An 18094-nucleotide genomic window follows, 5' to 3' on the forward strand; every position below is an offset into this window, starting at 1 on the left:
CTCAGGTGCTGGGGGCCCGTGAGGAGCCCGCCCCACACCCTCGTGGCCTCTTCCAGGGAGTGCAGGACCAGCCGGGCTCCCCGTGGGTTCACGCAGGAGCCAGTGTGTGAGGCTGGACAGGAGAAAGCATGCTGCCTGCCTGGCTTCTGTGCAGCACCTCTGGGCAGCCCAGAGACCCACACTGTGCCCCAGCCTGTGGCGACCGCCGCACTCACCGCATCTCTGTGTGGAGACTCAGGCGCTGTGACTCAGGCCTGGGGTCACTCAGGCTGTGACTCAGGAGGGGGTGCATGGGGGGGTCTGGGAACCCAAGGTGCTGCTCAGGGCCCAGAGGTCAGCTAGACCTTTCCTTCCACATTAGACGCTCCCACTTTGATCACCAGCCAGGCCTAGGGACTGCACCCATGCATGAATTTCATGCACTGGGCCTCTAGTCGTGACAATAATGTGGAATCTTTCTAAAATTCAGTATCATCTTTGTTTACTAGTCTGGAGTCCCTGGACTTAATTCAGTAATAGGAAAGTGTCTTCAGTGTTTAGATCATATATTAATCAGGGATCTCTCAGGAAAATGAAGCTCATGATAGATGGTTCAATGGAGATAAGCAAATACAGGGAACTAGTTATAAAGGTGTTGGGGAGATTGTGAGGCTAAACAAAGGACAATGACATAACCCAGAGACTCAAAACTGCAGGAATTGCTACACCATATTATTTAAACCCAGAAGCCAGTGCAATGGGGCAAAAGCTGGAAGCTCAAGACACTTCCTGGAACAGACAAAAAACAGATGAAATATCCTTATTTCTCCCTTTCTTTTTTCCTCCAATCTCCCTTCTGGGCTCCTTATTGGTGAAATGTAAACAGAAACCAGTTGTCCAGGAATCTTGGGAAATGCAGTCTGTAGTGGCAGCCCCATTGGGATTTAGAGCATTGTGGAGGAAGAAGCAAATGAGTGACACAGTGCACTCATAAAGAGCTAGAACTTTGTCACAAAGAGGGTACTTTGTTCATGGAAGAGAGCCCAGTGCTTCAGTCTCTCCTGATGTTCAAATTTCTTGCCCTTAAACTCCGGTCTCCACATGAATAAGTCTCCCATCCCAGTCCCAAGCCCACTTGTGCTTCCCACTGTTAATCTCTGTTTGCACCTTGACCAATGGTGCTCACATTTCATCATCGTTGTCCATGGAGGCCCCTCTAGACTTTGGCCAGCTTGGAACTCTATGCACCTCTTCAAAGACTCTGGACTTTGGGCCCCTATCCAGACTTCTGACCTTCGCCCAACCCCATGGGTCTGTCTGCACTTCCAAATTCCAGTTTTCTTTCTCAGAATCAATAGGACCATAAATAGAAGCTCAAGTATTTTAAAGCAATAAGGGTAACTAATACCGTCACTAAAAATATCATACATAGCTATCAAATATGGAGGAGCAGGAGGGAATGTGGGATTGTGTGAGCTAAATCTGCATCTTGATGCTAGAGGTGAATAGATAACATTTAAAGCTGATAAATCAAGGTGTAGTTATTTGAGCATATAAATTAGAGACCTGGAAGTAACTGACAGAATTAAAAACAGAAACAATTTAAAAAAATAAAATGGTTGCAATAGGGGGGTGGGGGGGATTGGAATGGGGGGTTGAGGACAAATATTCGATACCTTAATCAATAAAGAAATTAAAAATAAATAAAATAAAATGGTTGCCTTTGAGCAGTGGGGCTACAGGGTGAAGCAAGGGCCTGTTGTTTTTCATTATAAAACGCCTCTGTAAGCTTTGTTTTTGTTTTGTTTTGTTTTTTGATCATCGTAAATTTTGTACTCAGAATTTGCACTTGATGTTCCCTCTACCTGGAACAATCTTTCTTCAGATATTCACATGGTTGATGCTCTCATTTCCTTCGGACCTTCCCTGAGCCCTTCTCCCCATCCTGTATTTTATTTGTTTGTCTCCATACCACTTATCATCACTTATTAATATTTTATAGAATTTTCTTATACTTCTCTGTCTGCCCCAATTACAATGCAATTGCATAAGGTTATGGGGCTTGTTTTGCTCATGGGTAAAAGCCAGCACCTGGGACAATGACTGGCACTATTGACTGACTATCTGAATAAATAATGTGTGTGTGTGTGTGTGTGTGTGTGTGTGTGTGTGTTGGAAAAAAATTTTAATGGCCAATAGTTGTTTTATAAAAATTTTATTTTTTGCTTGTTTGTTTTTGTTTTGTTATGTTTCACATTGAGGTAGTTCTTGGAAGATCAATTATGCCTAAAGATTTTCAAGTGGGTTACTCTTTTGTACACTCTGTCCTTCAGAGATTCCTTTGAGTTCAGCCTAGTGAAGCATCAGGCTGGTTCAAGTGCAGGGAAATTATATAATGGGAAAAAGGATAGAAGTTCCCTGACAGAACACTTCTGTACCCCAAGGTGTCACCCAAGAAAAGAACCTTTAAAATGAGGGCACACTCCATTGAAAAAGGACATAACCAAAATAACACAATGTCTTAACGAGTAATAGATTTTGATATGTGTGTTGTTGGTGTGTGTGTGTGTGTATGTGTGTGTGTGTTGTTATTTTTTCCTTAAAATAAAATTTTCATTTCTTTACATCTAAAAAGCTAGGGAATTAAAGATTAGATAGCCTTTTTAACATATAGGTCTTTTAGATAAGAGAGTCTAAAATCCACATCTTTCAGGGACCTTAAACTCATTGTAGTCAGTGTGCTCTTATCTATTTTCTTCTGAAAAGACCAGTAATTCCTCACAAAGGAATTCACAGACACTAACAGCATCAAAAACATCCACTCTCTCAGTCCCTCAAAGGACTTCACTGCGACTTTGCTGATGAGTCCCCAACCGATGGGACTGAATCACTGACAAAGTCAAGCAGATAAGACCCAGAATGCAGAGTAAGACACCCCAGTCTGGGTTCAATACCAAGCCCATCACTTACCATGGTGTGACCTTGGAGAGACCTCCCTGTTCTCAGGACTGACCCCTTCAAGCTTCAATTTCCTTATTTCTATGGAAGGAATACGGGACCATACTTATACTTCCACAGAATTAGATGGAATAAGGCATATAATAAAATGCTTGCCATGGCATCTACAAAGAGTAAGTATTCAATAAGAAATGGGTATTTTTATGATTATTTTGATTGGGTAGCTATGGCATTTTATAGAGTTAGAAAATGTCTCTCAAAAACAAATAAACATTAGATTCTAAATTTGATGTCATACTCATCTCCTCACCAATTCCTTGCAAATTGCCTGTGCTTAGAACCCTTGAGTAAACATGTTTAAACTTTAATTACATCTCCTCAAGGAAAGAAAATGTAGCCCGGCCGGTGTGACTCAGTGGTTGATCGTCAACCTATGAACTAGGAGGTCACAGTTCAATTCCTAGTCAGGACACATGGGGCATGCAGGAGGCAGCCAATCAATGATTCTCTCTCATCATTGATGTTTCTCTCCTTCTCTCTTCCTCTCGGAAATCAATAAAAATAAGTATTTTTTAAAAGAATAGAAAATATAACCTTACTTCTGACTCAAATAATTTTTCCCAGTATTAATAAACTTGTGCTTTGTTGGAGAAAAAAAAAAAAAACAAAAAACAAGTGTTCTGTTCTGCTACCAATTCTCAGGAGGTGTGCCCTAAATTTTTATACTTGAGGATTATTAGCAGATCTCCATCTATTGACTTCCCAATGTCAGAGATGTAAAACATGGGTAAGAAAATGTGGGGGTTTTTTAACCACATTTGTAGGTAGTGGTTAGACTTTAAGATGAGCAACGTTTATGTTTGGATTTCATCAGGCAGGCAGGCCAAACATAACTCAGGAGCTTGGCTTGACCAGGAATTTCTAAGAGAAAAAGGCTTCCTTTTTCCAAAGGTGAACAATTCAGGTCACCAACCAAGTCACTGACTAGACAGAGGCCCAGGTGCCCTAGACTGAGTTGCCCAGTTAAATCTGAACTTCAGGTAAACAAGACAATCCATTTTAATAAAAGCATATCCCAAATATTGTTTCATTATCTGAAATTCACATATAACAGGCATCCTATATTTTTATTTGCTGAATCTGGCAACCCTACTCAGAGTCTAGAGATAACCACTAACCTCCCCACTCTTCATCTCCCATAGTGTGATCTTCTTACTAAATTTTGAGTTTCTTGAAGTGGTCCCCATGCCTGCCACACCATAGTTGCTCAATGAATGTGTCATAAATGAAGGTATGAATGAGTGAATATATGAATGAATGAATGAATGAAGCATTTAAACCTTTGAGGACTCAGCAAGGGTCATGCTGTCAGATTGCAGCACCATGCTGTCAGATTGCAGCATCTGAGCCCAGCCCCAGCTTGACCCCAGCTTGACCCCAGCTTCTAGTCATATAATTTGTGCTGACTCCCAGAATCACTGTGGACAGAATGAAGAAAGGCAGGTGGTGTGACCTGTACAATCATACACTTCAAGTGTAATAATAAGCAGCACTGATACTGGTCCACAGTGCTGGAGACTTGAGAGGGAATTGAAGGGTCTGGAAAGAACTGGGGAAGGTGGCCGATGCTGCTTAGTTGCAGCTCATTGTTGCCAACCAGAGGTATCCATTCTCATCATGGCTGGATAAACCAGCTTCTCAAGTCAGAAGTCCATGTGTTTATGTGAAATCTCTCAGTTTTTAATAATAGACAACTAATTCAAAAATTATTTTATTAATACTCTATATCCAAATAAAAATATCTGCGGGCTGGATTTGGCCCCCAGCCTTCTATTCACACCTCTGGACTTTGTAACTCAAATTTCCTGCCTCTGTAGAGTTGCTGATCAGTTTGATTCTTTGTTTGCTTGTTTGTTTTGGTTTGGCTTTTTAATATATTTTTATTGATTTCAGAGAAGAAGAGAGAGGGAGAGAGAGAAATATCAGTGATGAAAGAGAATCATTGATTGGCTGCCTCCTGCACACCCCCTACTGGGGATGGAGCCTGCAACCCATGCGTGTGTTTGACCAGAATCGAACCTGGGACCCTTCAGTCTGCAGTCCAAGACTCTATCCACTATGCCAAACAGCGATGACCAGTTTTAAACTACTCTGATTGAAGTTAATGTTGTACTAAGTAAGTAATTTAAAGGCATTACACCACTTTTGCGGCTCTTTTGTTAGAATGCTTTTAAAATAGTGCTGAAGAGATCAAGGATGAAGGAACAACCATCCCATTTTTGAAACAGCACATTTTGCTCTTAGTGTTCACTGGTCCTCCCGACTACTCATGTCATTAGAGTTACATAAAGACAGAAAGTGAGAGTGGGAACTAAGAATATGGATGGTGCAACATAAACTATCCCAACTCCTGCAAAGGCAACCCAGAGAGTATGATCTTTGGATATCATGAAACCATCGTCTAGTTTTTACCTAGATCATAAAGTTTTTAAATGTTTAAACTGCCCCAATGAACCATTTTCAAATCCAAAAGGTTTTTTTTTTGTCATACTGTCCTATCCTTTTATTGTAGTTTTCATTACTTCATTAGAGGCCCAGTGCACAGATTCATGCACATTGAAAGGAAATTGATTAGAAGGTGGCCAGCAGAGTGGCACTGGGCTAGATGGGCCAGACATGCCCTGGAGCCAGTCTCCTATGGTCCCTCCCCAGCTAGCTGTACCTGGGGCAGCTCCGGGGCTCAAAGGGCATCTGCAGAGTGAGCAGGGTCCCTCTGGCAGGTGGGGTCCCTTGGCCTGGCTTGCGGGGATCAGGCTGAAACTGACAGTCCAACATCCCCCAAGGGGTCCCAGAGTGTGAGAGGGCACTTGCAAAGTTGCTGTCGCTTGGCAACTCCTGCGTTGAGCAACTTGCCCCCTGGTGGTCAGTATGCATAATACCTACCAGCCAGTTGGCCTGTCGGCTGGTTGCTTAGCCTTTTATATATAGATGAGAGGCCCAGTGCATGAGAGATTCATGCACTCGGGTCCCTCAGCCCGGCCTGAGCCCTCTTAAAGTCCGGGAGCCTTTTGGGGGTTGAGAAACAGGCCTAAGCCATCAGTCAGATAACCTTAGCACTGCCAAAGAGCCGGGAGAGGCTCCCACCAATGTTTCTGCTCTGGACAGCTGTGAGTCTGGCTTTGGGGCTCTGGCTGAGCAGCGCTCCCCCTGTGGGAGTGCACTGACCACCAGGGGCAGCTCCTGTGTTGAGCATCTGTCCCCGGGTGGTCAATGCGCATCATAGCTACTGGTCCTTCTATTGTTGGGTCAATTCGCATATTACCCTTTTATTACATAGGATTATTTATTTTGTAATTGTAAATAAGTAATAGTGCCTTTGATCTCAAATAATAGATTTGCCAATTTTATTTGTTTGTTGATCTGTTGACACTCCCTCATAGAGTGTTCTTTCCTTATGGGTTTGGGGTTTTTACTGTAAGCATATTATAACAGGGATTTTGTGGGGGAGGTAAATGGACCTGGGGAAGGGCATTGCCTATAGAAATTCTATGTATCCTGATACAGAAGTGTTGCTAAAGAGAAATTTGGTATTTGTTTCTACAAATGTCACTGAGTTGTTACCTTATGTTCTCTCTTAGATTGAAGTTTCTGGGACCAAAGCCACATTTCTGTCCTCAAATGAACATAAATATGAAATCCAGCTACTAGACCCTTCCCACTTATTTTCCTGAGCCATTGTCATATCAAATGATGAAGTTACACATCTGGTTTAACATTCTCTCATTGTTTTTGGCTCCCATGGAATTCTCTTTCTTTATTTTGAGCTCTTCTGCTGCATTTTAATTTTCTGTTGCAATATTTTGTCCTGTATTTATATGTTCTTAGAGTGATGAAAGAAGGTAAAATAGAGGAATCTCAGTAAGCCATGTTACCAGAACACAGGAAAAAAAATTTTTATACATTTTCCCATTAAATGGAAAGCACACATTATTTTGGCAAGATTGTTATCAGAAAATGGTATTTCCATTACCAAATCAATTTGGTTCATTTCCTCAACCGAAGTTCCTTTGTTAAGTAGATGATCCAAAACTGGGCAAAAGTTGTATAAACAATTTTATAAATCACCTTTTCATATGTGGTTTTTATCTTGAAACATTAAACAATTACCATTTGCTGTATCATTAAACATGGACATATTTTCCAACATTTATATAACTAATACTATGATTATTATCCTCATACTTAAATATTTATCCACATTTTTTATTATTTCCGTAAGATATAATCATAGAAATATCTATATAGGGGAGTTGTATTAACTCATTTTAACAAGTGTACTACATGGGGAATGATTGTTGAAATTGTATTCCTGCCAAGAACTAAACTGGCTAATTTGCCAGCAGGAAGAGAATGATTAGCAACTACCCTTCAGCAAGCCACCATTTCATAAGATTCCTATTTGTTGTACTGTAGTTGTCCCTTGATTTGCAAGTCATTAAAGGCCAATGATAATGAAAACCCTATGCGGGTTTCACAGTGTAATTAAATTTCACAAGCTTTGCATAACCAGAAAGCTGATTCAGTTTGGTGCTGTCAATCTTGCTTCCCAGAGATTGCACTTCCCTTCCTCCTCCATGTTTCCACGTGCCATCAGTTTGTAAAGATCCAAATCTAATGCCATTTCCTTCAGGATCCCATCTACCAGGAGAAAAATATGCCAACTCTCTGTTCTCCCACAGCACTCATTGTACGTTTACATCAAACACTTAGCTCTGTCTGTCATACAGTAGGTTGCCCATATCTGATCTTCCACATTTTATAGTTTTTAGACTTGAGCATTCTCAAATATACATATCACTATAAACCGTTTTGTGTGAGTTATAGATGATTTCCTTTACTAGACTCAAACTTTCCTGCTCACAAATAAATCCCCTAGAATGCATTGTACTTTTTAAAAATCTTCCGCATTTCAATTAGTACACTAAGACTGAGATGAATAGTTGTTGAATGGAAAGAGAACAGAGCCCTGTTCTGCCAGTTTGTTTGTTTTTAATATGTTTTTATTGATTTTGGAGAGGAAGGGAGAGGCAAGAAAGAGAGAGAGAGAATCATTGATTGGCTGCATCCTGCATGCCCCCACTAGGAATGGAGCCCACAACAAGGGCATGTGCCCCAACCAAGAATTGAACCGTGACATACTGGTTCATAAGTCAATGCCCAGCCACTAAGCCACACCAGCTGGGCTATCTTGCCAGTTTACATGACCATCTGGCCAATGAATGTTTGAATGTAAATATCTTATATTTCAGGAGTTATCAGAAAGCTATCAGGCTAAAGATAAATCCTGGATTTAGTTGTAAGGTAGGATAACTATAAGCAGCATCAATAAATGAAGAACCAAATCCTCCTTTTAGGAAATTCTTCAGGATTCCACCTGTTTAACCAATTTCTCACAGTAAAGTCTTTCCTTCACAAAAACTCATTTGATTAGACATTTACGACCATTACCCAGTTCTACTCCTCCCCCCTCCCCCCACCCAGCACCACTACTACCCTCACCATCAAATCAAAAATATGTGTTTTAAGTCAGAACATAAATTGGCACCCAACAGCATTTATGCTGTGCCAAAATTGATTACCGACACATGCCCACCTTCCTGCTGCCTATGGCTGTCTGCTGCCTGCTCTTCCTCCACTTCAATGTTATGGGCTCCCCTGCTCCCTCTCCGTGTAGGAGCCATAGCCAAAGGCGCTCGTCATGAGCTGCCTCAACATGCCAAAGGGAGGGGAGGAGGAACTCTGGCACCCTAATTTTAAAAGGGTGCCAGTCTATGATGTAAAAGGAAGACAAAACTCTCCTCCCACTGTGGACACTGCCTGCTTTCTTTATTGTAGCCATTAGGTGATGTCTTTGGCAGAGAACGTACCAAGTAAGCTTTTCCAGGTTGGGTTTGCAGCCTTGGAAATATCGCATCCAAAACAAAAAAAAACAAATGTTTTATTGTTTCTCAGTTTGTACCCACATTTCACCAAGACGCTTCACTTTTTGAAATATTTTATAACAAAGTAAGAGAGAAATTTATGTTACTGATGTCCCCTTACCAAAGGTGAGTCATTCCGACTTTTACTTCTCTTTTTGGTCTATTTTCTTTCCCCATTCAATTAAAAGAAAGATTTCTTGTCACCAGTAACTATAGCATTTCCCATTTTCCTTTTGTTGTTGTTGTTGTTGTTGTTCCCTGGCATCATTTTTTCCTGTCCTCTACTTAAACAAAAGAAATTTTAAAAACTAAAGTGAAAAAAAAAAAACACTAAAGTGAATTGTGGATGATCTGTAATTGAAATTTTAAGGTCAATATATAAAAACTGTATATGAATAGGATTTGACCCAATAGATCATTTATTTCTTTATAAATCTGAATGCAGGTATGGTTAGCATTCATTATAAAGTGCTTTTAAGGAGAAATGTTAACTTTTTTTTAAGGAAATTTTTATTTTGGAAGGTTGCATACTCACATTATGCCAATATCACATTATGATAACAAAATTTAACCCTTATAAACTTTTTCCCACTGGATCGATGACATGAATTTAATAGACAATCAATCCAGAGTTCCAGCTTCAACTTTAACCAATTCCAATGTCAAATCTCAGATTATCATATTCTCTACTTAATGAGTAACTAGCTGGAGAGTAGGATTTCAGTTTGATTGCAGCATTATATGCACAAACCAGAGGACTGGTTTTTCTATTTTTAACACAGTTATAGAGTAACAAATATTTTCTAAAGGCCATGGAAAAATACCACATAGCTAGGAGAATTGAAAAAAAAAAAAAAAAAGATGCTTCTAATTACAGGTTAAGTTCCTCTCATATTCTAGGTTTGATTTTTTCTTAAGATACAATATGACATATTTTGCTATAGAAATAATAAATAACTCCCACCAACATCTACATTATGTAAGCATTGGTTGTCTAGTGTGAGGACTAGGCCAAAGAGATTCAAGCATATCCATGCTTTTCATTATCCCTTTCCTAAGAATTAATCAAGATTTGAGTCCCAATTCCACCACTCAAAAGCTATGTGACATATGATTAGCTTTTCTGGCTCTCGGTTTCCTAATTTGTAAAATAGAGATAATAGCCCACCTCACAGGGCTGTTGTGAAGATTTAGTGAGAGACTATATACGGAATACCTAGCTCAGTGCTTAAAATTTAGGGAATTTCCTTCAAACCCCTCCCCATTCCTAAATTTCCACTCTTACTACTAAGAGCCAAGAGGGACATATGTGAGCATCCCTTCCATTCCTCTGTAGCAATTAGTTAAATAAGTATCTTTTTGTTTATAGGCATTCTTACAAACTAAGTCATGTACATGTGATTTTACTTTAAATGGTATTATATAGCATATTTCATTTTATTTCTTATTCCATTTATATTTTGGTTTGAGGCTTGGAGCTCTTTGTTTCTAATTATTGTGATTTGGGGAAAATATAACATCTGTTATAAATCAGTCCTTTATAGCTCCTTTTCAAAGGCAAATTCAAAAGCGAAGGGTTTTTTTAGATCAGATATGTCCAAACTTGCTTGGAACAACTTTATCTGAAAAGATTAGATATTTATGCAAAGCAAATACATGATGAAAGGGTGCAGGACATTTTTTTTTTTTTTCAGAAGGGTGAGTGGGGTAAATGCCCCAAGTGCACAGTTTTAAACTTTGAAGACAGAGAATAAAATATCATTCTACCCTGAATAGGATGATCTATTCTGACCATGCTATAAAGACCATTTTTAAAATTTCAAGTGGATTCCTTAAACTGTATGTCTCAGAAATATACCTGGTATCTTGTCTAACCAGAACCTCTTGTCTTTAAGATTAAAAATATCATAATGTTTATAAGGCTGAGGTTAAAGGACTGATATTTCATAAGAAAACTGAATCGTAGTGAAAAATGATTCAATAGTCAATAATTTCACTCTGCCAGCACTTGCTTTTCTTTACTCTTCAAAGAAAGAAATCTATGATATACAATTGGGCATATTTTAACATTACAACCAGATGCTACAACAGAATATCAAGTAATATTTCTTAGAGCCACAGACAACCAAAGTGTGTGTTATTAGACATCCAAATGTTTGAAACAATAGCATCTGACTGAGAAGAAAACCAAATGTGCTGTTCAGAGTAAAATCTCTCCAACACTTTGAATCTGTATCCAATCAAAAAATCCAAAACTATCTGACAAAGTCTGTAAACATTAGCTCCCACTTCTGGTGACTTAAAATTGTGAATTTGCATTTTTCTAGTGTAGAAGAAAATAAAGAACAAGAAAAATAAACAAAAAAACTTCTGCATAAAATCTGACCTACAGCCCTGGCTGGTGTGGCTCAGTTGGTTGGGAGTGTTGTCCTATGCAATGAAGGGTCCCGGGTTTGATTCTTGGTCAGGGCACATGCCTGGGTTGCAGGTTCTATCCCAGGTTGGAGCACATAGTGAAGGCAACTGATCAATGTACATATCTCTCTCAGGTTGCTGTTTCTCTTTCTCTCTCTCTTTTTCTCTCCCCGCCCCCTCTATTATTCCCTCTCTAAAATCAATTTTTAAAAAATCTAAAGTATACCCTAGGAATATATCCCAAGAAGCTAGAAACACCAATCAGAAAGGATATATGCACCTCTATGTTCATAGCAGCACAATCTACAATAGCCAGAATTTGGAAACAGCCTAGGTGCCCGTCAGCAGATGATTGGGTCCAAAAACTATGGTATATCAACACAATGGAATATTATGCTGCCATAAAAAAGAAGGAATTCTCATCATTTGCAGCAACCTGGATGGAATTGGAGAACATCATGCTGAGTGAAACAAGCCAGTCAATGAAAGAGAAACACCACCTGACCTCACTTATTTATGGATGATAAAGAACATTATAAACTGAAGAACCAAAAGATAGATATAGAGACAGTAAAGCAACAAGCAGACTGTCAAATTACAGCGGAGAGGTTAGGGAGATCTGGGGGAGATAATAGATCAACCGAAGGACTTGTATACATGCATATAAGTACAACCAATGGACACAAAACTCTAGGGAGGGAGGATATGTATGGGGGGGAGGGGGGCAATGGTATATGTACAAAGATAATTTAATTTAAAAATTTTTTAAAAAATAAAATAAAATAAACTATAGTTCAGGTCATGCATGATCAAACTTGTCAGAGATTATTATAACTAGAGGCCCAATGCATGAAATTCATGCAAGAGTAGGCCTTCCTTCCCCTAGCTGCTGGCACCAGCTTCCCTCTGGCACCTGGGACCCAGGCTTCCCTCACAGCCCTAGCTTCATCCAGAAGGTCGTCCAATCTGATTAGCATATTATGCTTTTATTATTATAATTTTAATATGCTTTATTTTTTAAAACTTGCTTTCAGATTTTAATGCACTTGTCAACAATGGCGGTACAAGGCTACATGCAAGGGTAAAAAGAAGCATACAACATGGCTCACAGTCTTCAGAGGTTGACAATATAGTCAGGAACACAAGATTCAAACATAGAAAAGGATGGACGAAATAATACTGAGTAGTAAATGACAAATAATTGGTATAGATCATATTTACTGCAACAGCATGAAGGGTTGAAACAGCAGTAAGAGCAAAGGTTTGCCATTCATAGGAAAGGAGGGGCTTAGGCAATAGTAAGAGCAAGGGGATTCAAGCTATTGAGAATAACAGGCGTGCAATGCTGTGGTCCAAATAGTAAAAGCATGTTGTTTAATACCAATTATCAGACCAATTGAGCTAAAAGAAAAACATACAGAACACGAGTGGGACAGCATTAGAAAGAAAAATGAGCTGTGGAGGGTACTGAGAGTTAGACTAATGGACCCAGAAGACAATGAGAAACTCACTGGAGACTCAGTATAGGGTAACATTCCCACACTATGGAGGGGTGAGGGTCAAGGCTGTCGCAGTGCTTAACAGACTGAAGACAACTGAGGGACGAATCATGCTATTTCAGGAGTTCAGAAATAATGCTAAAAGCTTGAAGTACAATGATGAATGGGGGTGGGAGAGGGGACGAAATTCGGTGAGGGAACAACTAATAAAACCTGGCCAATGACATCAAGTTAGACATGTACAAGGCAGAGGAAGGAATTCAAAATGTTTCCAAAGCTTTAAAACTGGGAACAGAAGTACCATGAAAAGAAACAAAAGACAGAAAACCATAACTAATAAAAATACCAGACCTGGACATAAGACAAGGAAGTATGTGAACACTGAATACTTTTTAATTTCTTTTTAAGCCTTAAACCAGCATTACAGTTTGAAATTGAACTGAAGGTTCACATTCATTCTATTTGCCAGTCTTTAAAAAAATCAGTAGAACTATTTCCACTAGATGGCGGACTTTACCAAGAACTGTGAGAGTAATGCCCTCTTGCGGCAATTTGCAAGTTTTAAAAATTACCTTTTATGGAGATAAGTATACATGCAGTCATTTAGTAAACTTACTCAGGCAACGCTTTTATGATTCTATTTTTTAGGCCTCATTTGGAAAAGTCAATAAATGTTAAAAGTGTAATTTACTTTTAAAAAATAAAAATTTTGTTTGTTTCATATTGAATTTTTTCTTTTTAAAAATTGAAATATAGTTGACCTGTAGCATTATGTAAATTTAACATTTATAACATGTTAACTTGTTCCACTTATATATTATAGTATAATTGCCATTGTAGAGATAATTAGCACCACTATCATTTTACATAATTATCATTTATATTTAGTGGCTGGAATAATCATCTCTTAGCAAGTTTGATTATCATCATACAACTAGAGACCCGGTGCACAGACTTGTGCAGGCAAGGGGCCTCGGCCTGGCCTGTACCCTCTCGAAAGGCTGGCCTACAGGGATTGGGCCTAAACTGGCAGTTGGACATCCCTTGAGGGATATAGCAGTGTGCCAAGCGGCAGGAGGTCAGGAGGGGTCCAAGCCGGCACTGCACCACTCCCACTCATCCTGGCTTGCTGCACTGCCATCTCCACTCAGTAGCACTGCTGTAGAGTCAGGAGAGGCTCCTACCACCGCAGCTGGGCTTCTGGCTGAATGGCGCTCTCCCTGTGGGAGCACACTGACCACCAGGGGACAGCTCCTGTGTTGAGCATCTGCCCCTGGTGGTCAGTGTGCATCATAGCGACTGGTTGACTGGTCATTCCGATCATTCCAGTTGTTCAGTTGTAATGGTCGCTTAGGCTTTTAGATAGATAGATAGATAGATAGATAGATAGATAGATAGATATCATTGTCTATAGTCACTATTCTGTGTATTAGATCTCTAGGACTTATTTAGTACTTGTTTTGAGTTTGTAGGCCTTAAACAACATCTGAGAATTTCCTTAAAGAATAAGGAGTTTAGCGCTAACTAGTTTGGCTCAGTGAATAGAGCGTCATCCTGCAGACTCAAGGATCCCAGGTTCGATTCCAGTCAGAGCATATACCTTGGTTTCAGGCACATCCCCGATGGGGAGTGTAAAGGAGGCAGCTGATTGATATTGCTCTCTCACCGATGTTTCTAACTATCTCTCCCTCTCCCTTCCTCTGAAGGGGTCTGAGGAAGAACTATTCTATGCCTCTCTCACAGTTTCTGGTGATAGCCAGCAACCCTTGGCATCCCTGGCTTATAGAGGAATCATTCGGATATCTGCCAACATCTTCATATGACATTCTCTCTATATCTGTGTCTTCACATGACTGTTTTGTTTTTTAATATATTTTTAATGATTTCAGAGAGGAAGGGAGAGGGAGAGAGAGAGAAAAACATCACTGATGTAAAAGAATCATCAATTAGCTGCCTCCCGTATGCCCCCAACTGAGGATCAAGCCCACAACCTGGGCATGTACCCCTGACTGGAATCGGACCCAGGACCCTTCTGTCTACAGGCCAACACTCCATCCACTGAGCCAAACCAGCCAGCGCATGACTGTTTTCTTGTAAGCACACTATATTGGATTATGGTCCCACCCGACTGCAGTATGACCTCACCTCTACTTCAGGAACTATACCTGCAATGACCATATTTCCAAATACTAGTAAGGTCACATTCTGGGTATTTGGAGTTAGAATATCAATATCTTTTTGGAGGAATACAATTTAACCCTCAATACAGCTTTAAATTAATTATTACTCTTACTACTTCCCTGACAATGCTGGGACTTTAGAACACTTAAACTCAATTTACCAATTCCTGCCATTTGTGGTATTTGTATCATGCATTTCATTCCATATATTTTAAATTTCAAAGAACATTATTGTTCTTATATAGGTCAAAGTCCATTCATTTTCACCTATATTTTTAGCTTTTCATTGCCCTTCACTTTTTCCGTACTTTCTTTTTCCATCTTGGATCATTAGCTCCCCCTTTTACTCGTTGTCTCCTGAATCTTTCATTATATGTATGTTAGATCTGTTTGCTATGTCCTGTTTGTTTCTGGTGAAATTCTCTTTTTCTTAATCTATTTTCTTCTTCTCTATTTTCTATAATATATATATATATATATATATATATATATATATATATATATATATATAAATTTATTTCAGAGAGGAAGGGAGAGGGAGAGAAAGATAGAAACATCAGTGATGAGAGTGAATCGTTGATTGGCTGTCTCCCACACCAAGAATTGAGCCCACAACCCAGGCATATGCCCACTGAGCCACACAGGCTAGGCTCTATTTTCTTAAATATACTCATCACAGTTATATTTAATATTTGACTGGTATCTATAACTCTGAATCACCTGTTTTTTTCTTACGTTTTCATCATTTTTCTCTATTTCTTGGTATGCCTGGTACTCTCTGATTGACATTTAGATATTGTGTTGAAAAATTGTAGAAGCTCTGGAATGAGGAAATCTCCAGAGTGCATTCACCATTTCCCTCCTGGAGAGGCAAAGTTAGACCAGATCACCTTAGTCCAGTGGTCGGCAAACCGCGGCTCAAGAGCCACATGCGGCTCTTTGGCCCCTTGAACCACTTTTTCAAAATAGAATCGCCCAGACCGAAAACCGACTTCTGCGCATGGGCCACGAAGTTTCAATCGCACTGTACATGCACACCCAAAGTGGTATTTTGTGGAAGAGCCACACTCAAGGGACCGCAGTTTGCCAACCACTGCCTTAGTCCAATCAGGGACTGAGCTGACTCAAGCTTAAGCTGCAGTTCTCCCAAAGTTCTTTCTGCCTCCAGATCTCATCACTCCCACAGTACAGCATAGCTCTGATGGTTTCTCTGCCTTTCAGCAGATGGTTTCCCTTTGCCCAAGACTTTAATTGGTTACCAGCACATTCCTTGAGCACAGAATTGTGAAATTCCCCATGGAAAAACATGGCTGTGGAATGTTAGTTCAGCTCTTTACGGTTTTCCCCTCTCCAGAATCTTGACCTCTCAAATACTTACTTGTCTTAGCAGCTTCCCAATGTGCATAAAGAGAATTTTTTTTAAAAGCCAACTTCTCTAGTTATTCTTAAAGAGTACAATTTTCTGCCACACGTTAATCTATCGTGCTAAATGTACAACCCCTAACCACAGAGTTTTAGAGCTTCTCCTTCAGTGAAATATTGGTTATGCTCCAGAAAGTTATATTGCTGAATAGGAAAATTTCTCATTTTTAAAAATCAAATAAATGATGATCTCTAAATCCCAACTATATAGTAATTAGCGTGCCCGATGGCAAATTATGAATTTAAATAAGTTATGAGAACTTGCCATTGAGTTGTCAAGAAACAAATGAGAAAAATATATATACATAATTTAAAAATAAATATTAATAAAGCATGTTGAAGACAAATTTTATTTAAGATTAGAGCAAAATAAACTTGCTAAGTTTTTCAGAAAAATAGAAATGTTATTAAATGTATTCTGCATTAACCTAATAAAATAATTTGCCATTTAAAAAAAAGATTGAAGAAAAATATTAAATTTATTTCATTTATTTCAAATTGGTATAGACAATCTAACTAAAATATTATAAAATAAAAATAGAATTCCTTCAAAAAGTGTTATACCTTGGTGAATTTTTTTATCTCATGTGTATAGCATTGATAAAAAATATTAATTTCATGGCAAGTTAGTATTATTCATCCAGGTTAAGCCTCATTTTTCTAAAAAATTTTATTTATTTATTGTCTTTTTTAAATCTCTATTCCTGCCGAAACCGGTTTGGCTCAGTGGATAGAGTGTCGGCCTGCGGACTGAAAGGTCCCAGGTTCGATTCCGGTCAAGGGCATGTACCTTGGTTGCGGGCACATCCCCAGTAAGGGGTGTGCAGAGGCAGCTGATGGATATTTTTTAAAAAGGGGGGAGGGGGAGGGAGGATGAGATGTATGGAACTGCCTTTTCACCCAGCAATCCCACTTCTAGGAATATATCCTTATAAACCTGAAACACCAGTCAACCCAATAGAAAAATACAAATAGACCATAACAATGAAGATATCCAACTTATTTGCATTTTAATACCATCTTACCCATTTTTAAATGTACAGTTCAGTAAGTATGTTCATGGTGTGCAACAGATCTCCAGAAATTTCCATGCTGCAAAACTGAATCTCTATACCCATTCAACAATAAACCTATTTCCTTTTCTCCCAAGCCCCTGGTAACTAACCATTATTCAACTTTTTGCTTCTACTTTTGCATCATGTTATGAACTGAATAATACCCTCCCCCAAAATTCATGTTGAAGTCCTAACCCCCAGTAGTTCTGAATGTGATTATATTTGGAGAGAATGCCTTTAAAAATGAAATTAAGCCCTAGCTGGTTTGGCCCAGTGGATAGAGCATTGGCCTGCGGATTAAAGGGTCCCAGGTTCAATTCCAGTCAAGCGCACATGCCTGGGTTGCAGGCTCGATTCCCAGTGGGGGGGGGGGGGGGGGGGCGGGGACACATGCAAGAGGCAACCGATCAATGATTCTTTTTCATCATTGGTGTTTCTATCTCTCTCTCCCTCTCCTTTCCTCTCTGAAATCAACAAAAATATATTTTTAAAAATTAAATTAAGAGTAAATAAGGCCACGTGAGTGAGCCCTAATTGAATCTGACTTGCTTCCTTTTACAAGAAAATTTGGACACAAAGACACCAAGAATGCATATGACTAGAGA

The sequence above is a fragment of the Pipistrellus hanaki genome, assembly GCF_964339955.1.
Source record: "Pipistrellus hanaki genome assembly, chromosome: 14".
NCBI classification, from domain to species: Eukaryota; Metazoa; Chordata; class Mammalia; order Chiroptera; family Vespertilionidae; genus Pipistrellus; species Pipistrellus hanaki.